Source organism: Saimiri boliviensis, chromosome 12, assembly GCF_048565385.1.
Source record: "Saimiri boliviensis isolate mSaiBol1 chromosome 12, mSaiBol1.pri, whole genome shotgun sequence".
Taxonomy (NCBI): Eukaryota; Metazoa; Chordata; class Mammalia; order Primates; family Cebidae; genus Saimiri; species Saimiri boliviensis.
In genome coordinates this window covers 102,719,039-102,736,631 of record NC_133460.1, presented here as the reverse complement: position 1 = coordinate 102,736,631, position 17,593 = coordinate 102,719,039, and the positions used below count along the sequence as shown (strand labels likewise).

The following is a 17,593-nucleotide window of genomic DNA, read 5'->3' as shown; positions in this document are numbered from 1 at the left end:
TATTCTAGGTAGATGTTTGATTCTACCTATTTTCTTCATGGTATTATCAAAAAACCTGGAGATCATTCATCTAGTTAATCATTTGCTCCACACATATTTATTGATTAATGACAATATAAAGGGCATAGTGCAAGATCCAATAACAATAAACAATAAACAGCTAGAATTCAGCTTCCTCAGGAACTGTTGTCCAACTTCAGCACATAAAAGAGTGGCCTTTCTTCTCACAAGGAAAGAGCCAATGAATCACGCATCTTTTCCTTTTTCTTGAAAAACCACAGCCTGTATTTTGCTCGAAAATTCAACATAATTGGTATATACCCATCTTTTTAGGTGAATTAGGCCTTAACTGACAGATAACCCACTTTGTTCTAAAATTCAACAAACTCTCAGAAAATCTTATTCCACACAATCTTTTGAATATGTCATTTGCCATTTATATTTGATGGCCTTAAGAAAAAAACTTATAAAAAGGTATTAATGCAAGTAGATAATAAAGCTGAATTCTATAAATCTATAGCAGCTTACAGTAATCATTAAAGCATGCAAAAGCCTTTCATCTATTCAAAAATATGCAGTGCACAGAATGTCTGCTAAGGTGCATGACAAGTCAGAGTTAAATATATATTAATAAATGAATTAGCTTCATAAATAATAGCCATAATGACATTTTAGGAGACAATAAGTCTGAGGATTGTCAGAAAACGGTTGATGTATGAGCTTCACGTCTCAGTGATTCTTCAAAATGAATAGGCTTTGCGAGATAGTTCAGACCCGCGACCAGCCTATTTCCTTGAATAATTTACTTGTTGTCAATTTGTACAGCCACATTACACATGCAAATTGTGCTGCCTGTGCAAACACCACTTGGAGATGATAAAAACAAATTTACGAAGGCTATAGAAGAAGGATTTATTTCACTTTCTCACCCAGGTCAAGCAATACATGTATCTGACGATTGTGTGTACCCAATTTTGTTGTAATTATATCAGCAAATTATTCCTTATAATCTTATTATTTTTAGCAGTCTCCTTGTGCTTGGGATAATTAACTTTCTTCACTCAGTGTAAAAACAATTCAACTTGCCAGCCAGGTAGGGCATAGCTCCATTATCTGTTTTGGGTTTAAATTTATTCCCTATATTCTTGGACACTTTGTGTAAATTAAAAATTTCATAGTCCCTAATACTGTACACGCTGTTCATTCAGTGATGAATTAAGGCCCCTAAACCTCTCCGTTTGCTATTAGATATCTCACTCACTTTATATGTTAATCTGTGCTAATGAATTCCACAACCCCTAGCCACAGTGAGATGACTAAAATTATTACCACTTACAGAGATATGCCTTTTTCATTTAAAGTTCAATTCAAATTGCTCGCATAAACAGTCTGCCACACAAAGATACCTCCTATAAAGGAGAGTTACTTACCTATAAGTAGAGTTCTCTGAAGGTAGTATTATCTTTGGATGCACATTCCTGGGTCACGTGCCCTCAGGTCTGTGGCATGGGGGGAGAGAATTCATTGCTGACGGGCAGGTCTTTCTTTCCTTGGGGCCCTTCATTAGCTCTGTGGCCTGTATTCTTGAGGGTTATTTGTGCCACACCCCTTTACTCAACCAATCCTGTCCTTAGCACAACAGACCCCAAGGGAAATAGTGGGGTAACAGACCCACCTAATGAGAATTGTAGGACTGGTTACCATCAACGATGCTGAGGAGCCAGAAGCAGCCTCCACTGTTGAAGTTACCTGTAAAATAAAGTGCCCAGTAATTAAAAAAAAAATCTAGTTTCTTTTTACATATACTATATAATCTAAAATCTATACTTTTTTTACTTTTTGCGGAAGTAGCATTTTCATTATGGAAATAGTACATTCTCATCATGGAAACCTTAGAAAACATAGACAAACAAAAAGAATAAAAATCACACATATTTCCACCAATGGTCCCACCACCCAGTGATAGGCACAACTGGTTTCTGGCATCTATTTTCATAGACCAGTTTTCTACTTAGATACTCTCATAAGATGACAACAAAATCACTAGTTATCGGGTCCCTCTTCAACCCACTCCAACCAGAGGTTCTAGGACAGGGTGCCTACCTCATTTGCCCCTACATCTTCCACTTAACCCATTTTAAGAATGCTGTCTGCATTCTTCTTCTAACATTGAGTGATCCTCAGAGTTTTAGGTGCTGAGCCCTTTGCTCCTTCCATCTCTCTTTCTTCAACAGAACATTCAAGCAAGTTCTCATCCTGCTTTAGCCCTAATTTACTTTCTGTAATTACCACCTTCAAAAATAACCTTTCAGAAATGATGCAGGAAGACAGAGTGTAAGGCATAGTCTGAGGTTAGCCCTTGGGCCAGTCCTCATTGTACCTTGCACACCTGGATTGCCTCAGTGGTACAGGTGGTACTGCCCTTTCATAGCCCCCTCTGCATCTGATCCTCACAACTGCTGTGCAAACTGGCAGAGCAGGTGCTGTTATTCCTGTTTTGCAGATGAACATATAAAGTCTGGGAGGTTAAGCAACTTGCCTGGGAGAAAAGAATGAGTACCCAGGTCTTTGCAACTCCTGAACACAGAACTCTCCATTTTAATTCTTGCTCTTACTTGTTGCTTATGATTTTGGAACTTAGGGCAGTTAGTATGTTTTCAGTATTTCTCCTTAAAGATGGATTATTTTCTATGGTAAATCTTTGGAAATCTTTTTGGTTAGGGATTCAGAGCTTCATACATTATTTTATTTTGAGGTTCCTTAATTATTTATTACCTTGAGAAGGCTATTTACATAAAGCAAATATTTTGCTTTAGGAGAGTTTCTAATAGTCTACCTTTTATAGGATTCCCTGCTTAAAAGTCAGAACAACTTCTTTGGAATAAGAGTTTTCTAGTCTATGGTTAAGAAAATACTCACAGATTAACTTAATTCATTATCACAGCTGGATGTAGTATCATCAGGACCCAACCTGAACCCTTCCCACTCTGCGCTTCTCTTTTTGCCACAGGGTCACTTACAGCATCACGTGCTCTCGCAGTTAAGATGGCAAATCCCATGTGATATATAGCATGGGAATAACATCAACTTAGAGGAACCATTTAGTACATTGTTTGAAAATGTGAAGCCATCACATGGATGATAGATTGAGCAACCTACAATTAACCTGAGTTAATATTTGGCAGAGCCAGATGGACAGCTCTTAACATCTAATCTTACCAAAGTGCTTCATGTTCTTCATAAATAAAGAATAATAAAAACAAATATACTTTAATTCATCATCTTCTCTGGAACACAGTGTGTTCACCTAATTGTCTTATCTCCATTTGTGAACTGAAAATGTGAGTTTGGCTGCAGCAAGACCAAGCCCAGAAAATCACGAAGTAGGCAAGGGTGGGTTTCTGCATCTCAACCATCCTCACAAGTAACTCCTTTCTTCTTCCTCCCAGTGTGCTGTGATCCCTTCTTCTTGGATGCCTTTGGCTTGCTAGTTCTCTTCTCATTAAAACCACCTCCCCTGAACCCAGATGGTCATTCAGTTTCACTGTAGTGCAGTTGGATAATGAAGTTTATTGTGTTCTCACCCCCAGAATTATTTTTGTTTTGGCAGGGGAAATCCTTGGCAAAGATATTTAGGGACTAGGAAGATGTTCCCATTGACCATCAAATGATGTGATTTGGCTCAAAGTTCTCAATTGTTATGCATGTCATTTTGGTTGTAGAATTGTTGAATGCCATGTGGAAGATTTGGGTACCTTTTCTGGTTTACTCATATACTAGATGGGGATAACAAGAAACCTCCCTCCTACGACTGTTGGGAAAATTCAATTAGTGTGTGTAAAAGTACTTGGAATAGTTTGGCAGTTAGAAAGGACTCAGTTCATTTTTAGATATTCTTTCCTCCTTGCCCTTCTTTTCCCTAGGAGAGGCAATGTGGTATAGTAGAAAGCACATGAGCTTGGGAGTCAGGTGATCCTAGGCTCAGATATAGACCCTGCCATTCACTAGTTATGCAAGTGCAAGCACATAACCTTTTCTGAACTTTAATTCCTTTAATCTAGGGATAGAGTATCGCATATGGTTGCATGAAAATTAAGTGAGATAATGTGTATGTTATGCTTAGCAAGGTGTTTTGTATCTAGCAGATACACATTAGTGAATTATTGTTATTAATGCTAATAAACACAAAAGACATAAATGAAGTTCAACACACAATTTTTAGGTTATAGGCTCTTGTAGTCACAGTTACATAGTTAAGTTTAACTATGAATGCCACCTTGTTTGCATTTAGTAAGAGTTTCTAGGCTTATGAACCCTAGGTATATTTTCCTTTCTGTATTTCCCCACTATCCAAAACAAACAAACAAATTAAAAAACCTAATAGTATTATTTGGATAAAACATTTTAATGAAGTATTAAGGAGGTGTTAATGAGTGGATTGTTGAGATAAAAAAGATGTAATATATGGGAAAAACATGAAGTATATGTTAATAAGACCTCAATAAACAATAAAAGGAAAATATAAAAATTCTTTTAAGCAAAATTATGGAGAAAGGTCTTTGAGCTTTAATTGAAAAAAATCAGCAAACTTTGAAAATTCTTTGGCAGCATCTTTCAAGTTCTATTACCAGTTAAATTAGTTTATGATTGTTTTAAAATATATTTTAAATAATTCTCTTTATATCAGAAAAATAAACAGTGTGTATATACCATATATAATCTACTTTACAATAGTTTTAGAGTTGTTTCATCAAATTGGTTCTAGCTGTTTCTATTAAACTTCCTGGATTTCATTTTTTCCTTCATCTATAGAATCAATGGCCAAATTCTTTATATTTGTTTCCTCTTTTTCATCTTTTTCCAGTCTATGCTTGGAACAGAAAACACAGTCTTTTGCTTTTGGGTTCAGTCCTATTGCCAATACCTTTTACTTTATTATTACTACAGCCAACTACCAGGCTTCCCTAACTACAGTCTACAGGCCTCTATTAACCTGTTTCATAAGAGTCTCCACAATTTGAACTCTATTCAACATTTTCATTTTTCTGGTTATGAAACTAAGGCTGAGGGAGGTTTAGCTTGTTGAACATAGTCATACATATCTTTGTGCTTTCAAAGTTCTAGGCCTTATCATTAAACCATGCTACTCTTTCCTAAACACGGCCTAAAATTTTCCAAATTTTCCTATGAATTTTCCTACAATATATACCTATTAAGCTCTTTACTTCCTTCTAAGGCCAGTATATATCCTACCTTTACCAAAAAATTCTCTTGAAATCTTGAGCTGATTGCATTGCTTTCTATTTACTGTGATCTTGACAGTTTTATTTTAATATTAATTTTAAGTTCAGGGTACATAAGCAGGTTTGTTACACAAATAAACTTGAGTCATGAGTGTTTGTTATACACATTGTTTCATCACTTAGGTATGAAGCCTAGTATTCGTTAGTTATTTTTCCTGAACCCCTATCTCCTCCCACCTTCCACCATCCAATAGGCCCCAGTGTGTGTTGTTCCCCTCTCTGTGTCCATGTGTTCTCACATAATAGTTTGTTCTAATTTCAATATAGCACTTAACATTGTTTGCTTTCTATTAAAGTTATTTACATCTGTCTGTATACCCAACTAGATTTTAGATTCTTGGATAGCAGGGAGCATGAGCTATCTGTCTTTTTTAAAAAATCTGTTTTCAGACAAGTGTTGTTAGAATTGTCTGTCTTATTTAATTATCCTCCCCTTTCATACAAAAACAGTGTCCTTCAAAGTACTTTAACACTAATAGATTTTAAGTCAATGTTAAAAAAATCGAATTAAAATTTTATTTTAAAAGAGAAGTGGTGTGCTGTTTTTTGAGAAATCTATGTTTTTTCTTTTCTAATGGCAAATTTTAATGGAAAAATAGCAATTATTCATTAAGTGTTCTTACATAGAATAACTTTTCTCAACAAGGATATATTCCGTACAGCTAAGAAAAATGTATGCCAAGTTTACTTGTTATTTGTCATTTAAATATTTACCAAGTTCCCAACATCTAGCACTACAGATAAATAATACAATTGGAGTAATGAGAGAATGGTCTAGAGAGGTTATTTGAAGAAATAATGGCTGAAAATTCCTCAATTTTAGCTAAAGATATAAATTTTTAGTTCAAGAAGTTCAGTGAACTTCAAGAAAAATATACGAAAAATAAACAGCATATTTTGAAACATTACAGTCAAACTGTTAAAAACCAAAGATAAAGAGACAGTTTTCTAAGCAGCCAGAGAAAAATGACACATTCATATGGGGGGAGTAATAACTTGAAGGATCTCAAAGATTGCATCAGAAATAAGAGAGGCTAAAAGACAATGGAACAACAGTTTTAAAATAATAAAAGAAAAAGCTATCTACCGAGAATTCCATATCCAGAAAAACAGCCTTCAAGAATGAAGATGAGTTCCACTTCTACCTAGGACATAGAAAGCTACAAAGAGCATTAATCCTATTCTAAAAATAAGAAAGTGTCTTATAAATGACAAAAGTATAACTTTCCTTTAACCCAGAACACTAAGTTCACAGGGCAAACAAATAGCCATAAATCCAAGAAATGACAAGCTCCTTCAGGGAGCAATGATATGGGAACAATGACTCATCTGGGAAAAGCACAGGAAGAAGGAACAAAGAAGAAATGGAATAAACAGAAAATATCTAGAAAGGTGGTAGATTTAAATGAATACACAAATAATTACATCAACTATAAATGCTCCAGCTACAACAATTAAAAGACATTGACAGGATAAAAAAGCAAGCCCCAAGTATGTATATATACGGTCTGGATCTGCTGCCCAGACTTAAGTGCGAGTCTTGGCTCACTGCAGCCTCAACCTCCCAGGTCAAGTGATTCTTCCACCTCAGCCTCCCAAGTAGCTGGGCTACAGGCGTGCATCACACCTGGCTAATTACTGCACTTTTTTTTAAAAAAGGAATGGGTCTTACCATGTTTCCCAGGCTGGTCTTGAACTGTTAAGCTCAAGCATTACACCTGCCTCAGTCTCCCAAAGTGCCGGGATTAGAGTCATGAGCCACCATGCCTGGCCAAGAAATATACTTTAAATGTAAATTATATATATGTTAAGAATAAAATAATGGATAAAGATATGCCATGCAAATACAAAGTTTTTAAAACCTAGAGTGGCTGTCTAGATACCAAACAAAATAAGACTTCAGAATAAGGAAAATTATCCAGGATAAAGACGACCTATTAATAACTAAAAGGTCAATTCACAAAGAGGTCATAAAATCCCGACATATATATATGTGCACCTAAAAACATAGCTTCAAATACCAGAAGCAAACCTGATACAAATGAGAGAAGAAATAGACATATCCATAATAACACTTGGAGAATTCAATATTTCTGTCTCAGTAATCAATTGAACAAGTTGGCAGAAAATCAGTAAGGAAATACAAAACCTGAACAGCACCAGCAACTTGAGCTAACTGATGTCTGCAGAACAATCTACACAACAACAACAAAATTTGTGATAAAAATTTTAAAATTATTTGTATATAATAGCAATGAAAAGTTGGAAACTGAAATTAAAAACAGTTCCAATACAGTTTACAATAACAATTTACAGCATAAAAGTCATGAAATTGTTTTAAATAGAAAATATTTACATGATCTATGTGTTTGAAACCCCAAAATATTCATGAGAGAAATTAAAGAAGACCTAAATAAATCTAGAGGTAAACTTTTCATTGATTAGAAGACTCAATAATGTTAAGGTATCAGTTCTCTCCAAATTGATCTATAGGTTTAATGCAGTCCCAATCAAAATATTAGCAGTATATTTTTGTGGAAACTGACAAGCTAATTCTAAAATGTATATGAATAAGCAGACAAGCTAGTATCACAAAAAAACAATTTAAAAAAAAGAATGTGGTTGGAAGGCAGACATCACTTGATTTCAAAACTCATCATAAAGCCACAATAATTAGGAGAGTATAATATTGGAGAGAGAATACATACATAGACCAATGGAACAGAATTGAGTCTAGAACATATACGGTCAATTTGATTTTCAGCACTGGTGCAAAGGCAATTCACTGGAAGAAGGAGTTTCAATAAATCATGCTGGAACAACTGGACATCCAGGCACTAAAAAAATAAGCCTTGACATATACTTTGTATCTTATATATAGTTGATGCCAAATGGATCATAAACCTAAAAGCTAAAACTGTAAAAATGTGTAGAATAAAACAGAAATAATAAAATTGAAAATACTCTTTGTGACCATTAGCCAGTCAAGGTTAATGAAGGCTCAGGAGGCTCAGGCAGGAGGACAGTGTGAGCCCACGAGTTTGAGGTTTGCAGTAAGCAGTGGTTGCCTTGAGCTGTGGTTATGTCACTGCACTCCAGCCTGGGTGACAGAGTAAGATCCTGTCTCAAAAAAAAAATGCTAATAAAAAGGAAAAATGTCTATATTTGTGACTTTGGACAAGACAAGGATTTCTTAGGATTTCCTAGACATAACGCATGAAGCATAAACTATGACCGAAAAAAATTGATGTTAAACTTTATCAAAATGGAAAACCTTTGCTCTTTGGAACACACTGCTAAAAAAGTTAAAAGACAATACAGAGACATCATAAGTTATTAGGAGATCGAGACCATCCTGGTCAACATGGTGAAACCCTGTCTCTGCTAAAAATACAAAAAAGTAGCTGGGCATGGTGGCTTGTGCCTGTAATCAGAGCTACTCAGGAGGCTGAGGCAGGAGAATTGCCTGAACCCAGGAGGCGGAGGTTGCGGTGAGCCGAGATCGCGCCATTGCACTCCAGCCTGGGTAACAAGAGCGAAACTCCGTCTCCAAAAAAAAAAAAAAAAAAAAGTTATTAGATAAATTATAATTGATACACATTGAGATATTGCTACATACTTATTTAAACCCACTTATCTTTTATGTCCATACTGAAGAATGGGGAGCAACAGGAATTTTCATACATTACTGATGAAAATGCATAATGGTACAGACACTTTTGAAAACATTTTGGTAGTTTCTTACGTAGTTTAACATACACTTATCATACAATCCAGCAATCCCATGCCTAGGTATTTACCTAAGAGAAATGAAAACTTTTTTTACACAAAAACCTTTATGTGAGCATTTTAGCATCTTTATTTATAATTAATAATTGCTAAAAACTGGAAACAATTCAAATATCCTGCAGGTGGTAAACAGACAAACTATGTTTTTTTGTTTTTTTTTCATTTTTGAGATGGAGTCTTGCTGTTGTCGGCATGGGCTGGAGTGCAATGGCATGATCTAGGCTCACTGTAACCTCTGCCACCTGGGTTCCAGCAAATTCTCCTGCCTTAGCCTCCTAAGTAGCTGAGATTACAGGTGTCCACCACCACACCCAGTTAATTGTTTTTTTTTTTTTTAATTGTACTATAGGTTCTGGCGTACATGTGCATATCATGCAGGATTGTTGCATAGGTACATACATGGCAAGGTGGTTTGTTGCCTCCATCCCCCCGTCACCTATAACTGACATTTCTCCCCAACCTCCCCACCTGCTGCTGTCCCTCCCCACCTGCTGCTGTCCCTCCCCTAGCGCCCCCAATGGACTTCAGTGTGTGATGCTCCCCTCCCTGTATCCATGTGTTCTCATTGTTCAACACCCGCCTATGAGTGGGAACATGTGGTGTTTGATTTTCTGTCCTTGTGTCAGTTTGCTGAGAATGATGGTTTCCAGATTCATCCATGTCCCTACAAAGGACATACACTCATTGTTTTTTATGGCTGCATAGTATTCTATGGTGTATATATGCCACATTTTCCTTGTCCAGTCTATCATTGATGGGCATTTGGGTTGGTTCCAGGTCTTTGCTAATTTTTGTATTTTTAGTAGAGATGAGGATTCACCTTGTTGGCCAGGCTGGTCTCCAACTCTTGACCTCAAGTGATCCAACCATCTTGGCCTCTCAAAGTGCTGGAATTACATGCATGAGCCACCACACCCAATCTATATTTTGATTATTATTATTATTTTTTTTTTGAGACGGAGTTTCGCCCTTGTTACCCAGGCTGGAGTGCAATGGCACGATCTCGGCTCACCTCAACCTCCGCCCCCTGGGTTCAAGCAATTCTCCTGCCTCAGCCTCCCTAGTAGCTGGGACTACAGGCGTGTGCCACCATGCCCAGCTAATTTTTGTATTTTTAGTACAGACGGGGTTTCACCATGTTGACCAGGATGGTCTCGATCTCTTGACCTCGTGATCCACCCGTCTCGGCTATTATTTTTAAAAGTTGTGTGTGACTTTGCCCATTTATCTGTTAGAATAATAGTGTTTTTTATGTTAATATATATTAACCCACCTCAGCCTCCCAAAATGATGGGGTTAGAGGCATGAGCCACCACACCCAGCCAGCAAACTATGTTATAGCTACACAATGGAATACTACTTAGCAATAAAAAGGAACAACCTGCAAATACACACAACAACATGTATGATCCTCATATGTATTAAGCTCTTTGAACTAGGCCAGACTCAAAAGACTACAGACTCTTTGATTTCATTTATATGACTCCATTCTGGAAATGGCAAAATTACGGGGACAGAGAACATCTCAGCAGCTTACAGGAGCTGGGGAGGGAGAAGTAGTTGACTTCATATGGTCATGATGGCAACTTGGGTATATTCTGTATACTGATTATAGTAGTGTTTACATGACTATATGCATTTGACATATCTCATAAGGCACACATAAGGTGTGAATTTATATTGTATGTAAATTGTATTGTACATAAATTATACCTCAGTAAACCTCAGTTTAACAAAGATTGAGGGTAAAATAAAGACATCTTCAGATAAAAGAAAACCAAGAAAATCCATTGCTGGCAAATCTATACTATAAGCCATGTTAAAAGAAATTCTTTAGAATGAGGGTAAATGAAAGCAGAGGTAAATTCAGATTTACAGGACAGAATGAAGACCATCAGAAATAGCAACGATGTGCGTAAGTGTAAAAGACTATTTTTTCCTCTGTATTCCTTTAAAATACAAACATAGTTTCAAGGAAATAAAAATGCCTTAATGTGAGATTTACAATGTGTATAGATGTAGTACATATGAGAACATCTAGAGTGGGCCAAGAAATTTAAATGGACCAGTGCAGTTCTGATGCTTCTACATTTCACACGAATTGTTAAATGTTAACTTTAAGCAGCCTGTAAGAGTTAAGGATGAGTACTGTAATCCCTAGAGTGACCATTAAAAAATAAGACAATAAGATATAGATAAAAAGCCAATGTATATATTTGATCTGGTTTTGAAGGATGAAAAGATATGTAACAGGTATAAAAGAGAAAGTTATTTCAGGCAAAGGAAATAGTATATACTAAATTCCATTTAGCTTACTTTTCCATTAGGAATTTCATAGTTCATACTTACATCATGAACCTCACAATTTTACTATTTATGGTCTAAATATGATATCTCAGACTACAAAAAAGCCAATGTATGAATTAGAATGGAATTCTAAAAAGGACCTAGAAGTGAATTTGGGAAGAAGGAAGACCTTGCCCTAGGGATGGTCAAAGGCTCAGAGATGGGAGGAGATGATGGCAAGGCCCTATGGCTCAGTATCTGATTTGGTTAGGTAGGCTGAAAACATGTCTGTAATTCAAGACCATAGAGTGGAGTGTGCTTTTCTTAACTGAAATTAAATGATGTAAACGTATCCAAAGTTTAAAGATAGGAAGCAATTTGCCGTACATGGTGGCTCACATCTGTAATCCCAGCACTGTGGGAGGCTGAGGTGGGTGGATCACTTGAGGACAGGAGATCAAGACCAGCCACAGCCAACATGGTGGAACCCATCTCTACTAAAAATACAAAAAAAAAAAAAAAAAAAATTAGCTGGGCATTGTAGCATGTGCCTGTAATCCCAGGTATTCAGGAGGCTGACACAGGAGAATTGCTTGAACCCAGTAGGTGGAGGTTGTGGTGAGCCAAGATTATGCCACTGCACTCCAGCCTGGGCAGCAGAGCAAGACTCCATCTAAAAAAAAAATGTAGAAAGCAATTTGAAGACATTTCAAAGACAGAACATAGTACAGGAAAGTAAGGGAGATCATTCAGCATGTCCTCAAATTGTAATGCATGGTTTCAGGTGTTTATTTTAAATAGTTATCTCAAATTCAGAATAGTTATTTCATTAGTCAGTGTTCTGAGTGGTGATTAGATTCCCTGGCCACAGAGGATAATGCCACGTTGCAACACATAACACACAAAATACTTAAATAATAACACTGAATAAAAATTGATTGCCCTGTACTTCGGATGGTGGAAACCCTGGAAGATTCTGAAGGGCTCTTCTGGCCACATTCTAAGTGAGATGTGAAGTCTTTAATTCGTTTTCTTTCTCACTTTAAACTTACAGCTTTTCCTTCACAACCATGTCAGGATCTAGTGCTTAGCAGTTATTATTAGTGTGATACGTAGTGGTGTTTTTTTGGGGGAAAAAAAAGAGATGGAGAATAAGAGTCTAAAGTTACTGAACTAAAATTGGAAAAGAGGTTTCCAGATGGTGTACCTCTACCTGTATTTGTGTGGAGGACATTAGCTGGCCTGGAATTTTCATACCCTGATGTGTAGGAATCGAAGAAGCAGAAAGCACTTTTTAGATTCACTCTGTCCTGAGAGGGAAATGTATTGGGTTAGCCCCCAAGAGGACTCTCTGGAGGCCACCTGCATGACCACCACTCACCTGGAACAGATTTGTTTAGAATAAGTTGAGAATGTGGTGGTAAAGGTACAGAGAGGGTGAGAAGTGATATACAATAGTTTGTTGTGGGGGATGTTTGAAAGATTAATCAGGCCAGGAGCAGTGGCTCATGCCTGTAATCCTAGCACTTTGAGAGGCCTAGATAGGCGGATCACCTGAGGTCAGGAGTTTGAGACCAGCCTGACCAACATGGCTAAACCCCACCTCTACTAAAAATACAAAAATTAGTCAGGCGTGGTGGCACACGCCTGTAATCCCAGCTACTTGGGAGGCTGAGGCAGGAGAATTGTGTGAACCCAGGAGGGGTAGGTTGCAGTGAGCTGATAACCCGCCACTGTACTCCAGCCTGGGCAACAGAGTGAGACTCTGTCTCAAAAACGCAAGTAAGCAAGCAAGCAAGCAAGGTTAATGTATGATGAAAATTCTAGTAAAGAAGGTATCCACAGGGGATGGATTGAATTCATAAAACTGAAGACTGAATATGAATGGATGGAAAGCATGAACAAAAATAATAAGAGCAAAGACATAAAAGCAAGAATGAGAGGGAATGAATGAATGAATGGAGAAAACATTAGATTTGATGAGGAGAATTGTCCCTTATCCTCTATTCCCATTGTCTTTGTCCACATGCTAATCATTATTTCCATAATGACCTTCTAGCCAGGGGCCCTTCATGTTGGCTCAACTCCCTCCGAATCCATCTTTCATATTCATAAGATTGTAACATTAATCTCCCTGGAGCACCTGCTTCACTATGTCACTCCCTTGATAGAATCCTGCCATCCCTTCTACTGTATCAAGTTAGAACTTGTCTGTTTCCCTTAGTGGAGGCTCCAAGTCTGATGCAAGCTGGTTTCTTATATCTTCTTAAATCACAACATTCCTGTCCCTCTTCATTTGTTCACATGATGCTCCTAAACCACCTTCCCTATATTCCCCTTCATCACATGCATTGACATCTTCACTTCTGCCATCCATCCATCCTTTCCACAAACATTTACTGAGCACCTACTACATGACAAGCATCATCATGCAGGGGCTCACAACCTCAGAGGATACGAACCCATGACAATCAATCTGAGAAAGCCCTCATGTGCTACGTACTGACTATCATGAAAGCATGGAGAAGAAAGGTGTGAACTGCAAGACCCAGGAAAGGTTTAACTTGGGAGGTAATATTTGCTCTGGGGTTCGAAGGATGAAAAGATACTTAACAGGTATAAAAGAGAAAGGTATTTAAGGCAAAGGAAATAGTATATACTAAATTCCACTTAGCTTACTTTTCTATTCTTAGGACTTCCATAGTTCATACTTACATTATGACCCTCACAATTTTAGTACTTATGGTTTAAATATTATTATGTCTCAGACTATAAACTTCTTGAGGACAGTCTCTATACAGTTCTTCTTTTGAATCTCCAACCCCTAGCATAGTGCTGAGCATTGGGCACACAGTAAGGACCATGAAGATATTGACAGATTAATCTAATAATCTATGAACATTTATGGGTTTCTTAGTTTTTACAAGTGAAGGAAAGAAGCTAGTATTTGTTGGCCACTGACTACATATCAGGCTCTACGTTAAAGCTTTACATGTATTTCTTCATTCAGAGAAATTTATCAGACAGTGGGATGTTTTTGGAAGATGAAGATATTAGGAAAAGGAGATTAACATAGACTTCAATATAATGAATCAGGAAAGATTGAAGAGGATGCCTCAGATGGAATCTGATCACTCACTAGGTTGTGAGGGGGAAGGAGAGAGAAGACATTTTACTCTTGAAACCTCTCTTTTTATGAGTACCTAGTGGGTATATCATGTCACTGGCTAGTAATAATATCCATGCTTTATTGATTGCATTGTGCTGGCATTTATTAGGAAACTCTTCTTTAAAGAGGCAGTATGTGACAGTGGAGACAGCAGGATCTTTTGAGTCCAGCGAAACTTCTCCACCCTGATTCTGCATGTTACTAAGCATCTGATATTTGGCAAGTTTCTTTTTCCTTTATTTTGAGACGGAGTCTCACTCTGCTGCCAGGCTGGAGTGTAGTGGTATGATCTTGGCTCACCGCAACCTCGGACTCCCTGATTTAAGCTATTCTCCTGACTCAGCCTCCCAAGTAGCTAGGATTACAGGCACCTGCCACTGTGCCCAACTAACTTTTGTATTTTTAGTAGAGACGGGGTTTCGCCATGTTGGCCAGGATCTCCTGACCTTGTGATCCACCTGCCTTGGCCTCCCAAGGTGCTGGGATTATAGGCGTGAGCCACTGCGCCCGGCCTAGGCAAGTTTCTCAAGCTCTTGAAGTTTTAAATTTCCTTAGCTATAAAATGGATACAATACTAGCTACCTCATAAGATATTAGATATAAATTGCCTAGCATACAAAAATGCTCAATAAGCCTCCCTTCCTTATTCTGCTTTCTCCCTATGTATAACCTATTAGACCTGAAAAATTTGGAAGTACTAACTAAACATGACCAATAAATAAGAAGTGCTCTTCTTTGGCAATATCCTATATTGCAAAAATTTTGTTTTCTCAAATGTCAAGTTCTGTTGATATTGTAGTGTCAGTTATTCGACACATTCTTGGAATATGAACATTGTTTATAGATGCTTCAGTTTGCATACCTAAAAAAAAATCCAGATAGAGAAATTGTCATTCCTTAATCATGAAGAACATCAACACAAGTCCTGAAATTCAGAGCTCCCTGGTTTCAATTCTTTTGCTTATGTCTCTAAATCACCTTTCTTCCCTCAATGCCAAAAAAGAAGTGTTTGTATAGAAAATTAATATTCTCTTTCTCAGTTTCACCAAGAAGTACATTTATTATATGTTCAACAAAGTTGTATTCACTTTTCCAACTGAGAAACATTTAAGGGATTTCATTATATTTTGAGAAATTATTCATCAATCAGAGATTTAACAGCCACCAAAAAGAACTCCACAATTAATCTTTTATAACATGGGTGTGACTTATAATCTCTACACTAAAAAATTATTAAATGTAAGGGAAAACTGTTCATAGACCATAATATTTCTTGGCAAAGAAAAACTGCTTTGTGTTTTTAAAGATATGGTTGAGAATTTAAATGAAAGCTACATGCTTGAAATTAGTGCCAGATGCAACACAATTCAAGCACAATTCGCTAGCTGCATCAGATATTTCACTATGATTTAGTAAAAGGTATCCAACAATTCTACGTTTCATAGAAATCTCACAAATACAAGTATTTCATTCACAAAATGCATGGCTTGGCAGGCTTCCAGGGCAGGAATGCGCTGGAAGGAAGGTAAATTTATTGGTTAACATAAATCAAAGGACTGACATTTTCCCTAGAAAACTGGCAAAACAATAATCAGAAACTGAAGGTCTTACAACCAGAGAAGAAAAGTCTGAGCTATTATTTACATTTATTACAGGCACCCAGCAACGTGATAAACAATTAGGTAGTTAAGAATTCTCAAATCGCCGGGCGTGGTGGCTCAAGCCTGTAATCCCAGCACTTTGGGAGGCCGAGGCGGGTGGATCACGAGGTCAAGAGATCAAGACCATCCTGGTCAACATGGTGAAACCCCATCTCTACTAAAAATACAAAAAAATTAGCTGGGCATGGTGGCACGTGCCTGTAATCCCAGCTACGCAGGAGGCTGAGGCAGGAGAACTGCCTGAACCCAGCAGGCAGAGGTTGCAGTGAGCTGAGATCGCGCCATTGCACTCCAGCCTGGGTAACAAGAGTGAAACTCCGACTCAAAAAAAAAAAAAGAAAAAAAAAAAAGAAGTCTCAAATCAGCATTGAGAAACTTAATTTTAAATGTTAGATATTTTTGAAGTAAGAGTTTCCAAAAGCCTTTGCTATGAAATCTGGTGTTTGTAAATCTTTGTAGTAGTTATAATTATATGCCACCTCTATACTTTACATTTATTAATGTATGCACTAAATAGTGAGCATCCTTTAATGGGCTATATATAGAAACAATCCAGGTCTTTTTTATTTTTTGAGATGGAGTTTTTCTCCTGTCGTCTAGGTTAGAATGCAGTGGCACAATCTCAGCTCACTGCAACCTCTGCCTCCCAGGTTCAAGCTTTCTCATGCCTCAGTCAACCGTGTAGCTGGGATTACAGACGTGTGCCACCACGCCCCAAAACTTATATTTATACAAAATGTAAGTTTTGTATTTTTACTAGAGTTGGTGTTTCACCATGTTGGCCAGGCTGGTCTTGAACTCTTGACCCTAAGTGATCTGCCCACCTCAGCCTCCCAAACTGCTGGGATTACATGTGTGAGCCACTGTGCCTGGCTCCAGATCATCTTAAATATGCAAAAGTTAATTCCTTCCTACCCCATGCCTCAGTTCTTCCCCCTCTACTATCTCTTTACCCATTCTGGTCACATTTCCATCATCAGCAATTGTTATGAACTGAATGTTTGTGCACCCCTAAAATTCCTGTCTTGACGCCATAACCCACAGTGTGGCTGTATTTGGAGATGTGGCCTCTAAGGCAGTAATTAAGGTTAAATAAGGTCAGAATGGCAGAACCCTGATCCAACAGGATTAGTGTTCTTTTAAATACAGAGAAGAGACAAGGGAGAGCTCCCCCAACTGTGCACACAAAGAAGAGGTGATGGGAGCACAATAAGGCGAGGGTGGGTGCCTACCAGGCAAGAGAAGAGGCCTCAAAATGAAACCGACTTTGCTGGCATCTTGATCTTAGACTTTCCAGCATCTAGAACTGTGAGAAATAAACTCCTGTTGCCTAAGCTACCCTGTCTGCAGTATTTTGCTGTAACAGCCTGAGTAGATGAAGAACA

At 37.6% G+C, this 17,593-nt stretch overlaps 1 long non-coding RNA gene across 2 annotated transcripts in view; it reads right to left on the bottom strand.

The window, feature by feature from the left end:
- LOC101041385 (uncharacterized) overlaps positions 1-17,593 on the bottom strand; it is an 87,279-nt gene that overhangs the window by 67,967 nt on the left and 1,719 nt on the right. For both annotated transcript variants that reach the window (XR_012512944.1, XR_743981.2), the window contains exons 2-3: positions 1,676-1,749; positions 1,431-1,499 (exon numbers count right to left, since the gene is read on the bottom strand). This is a non-coding gene — a long non-coding RNA (uncharacterized LOC101041385). The remainder of the gene's footprint in view (positions 1-1,430; positions 1,500-1,675; positions 1,750-17,593) is intronic.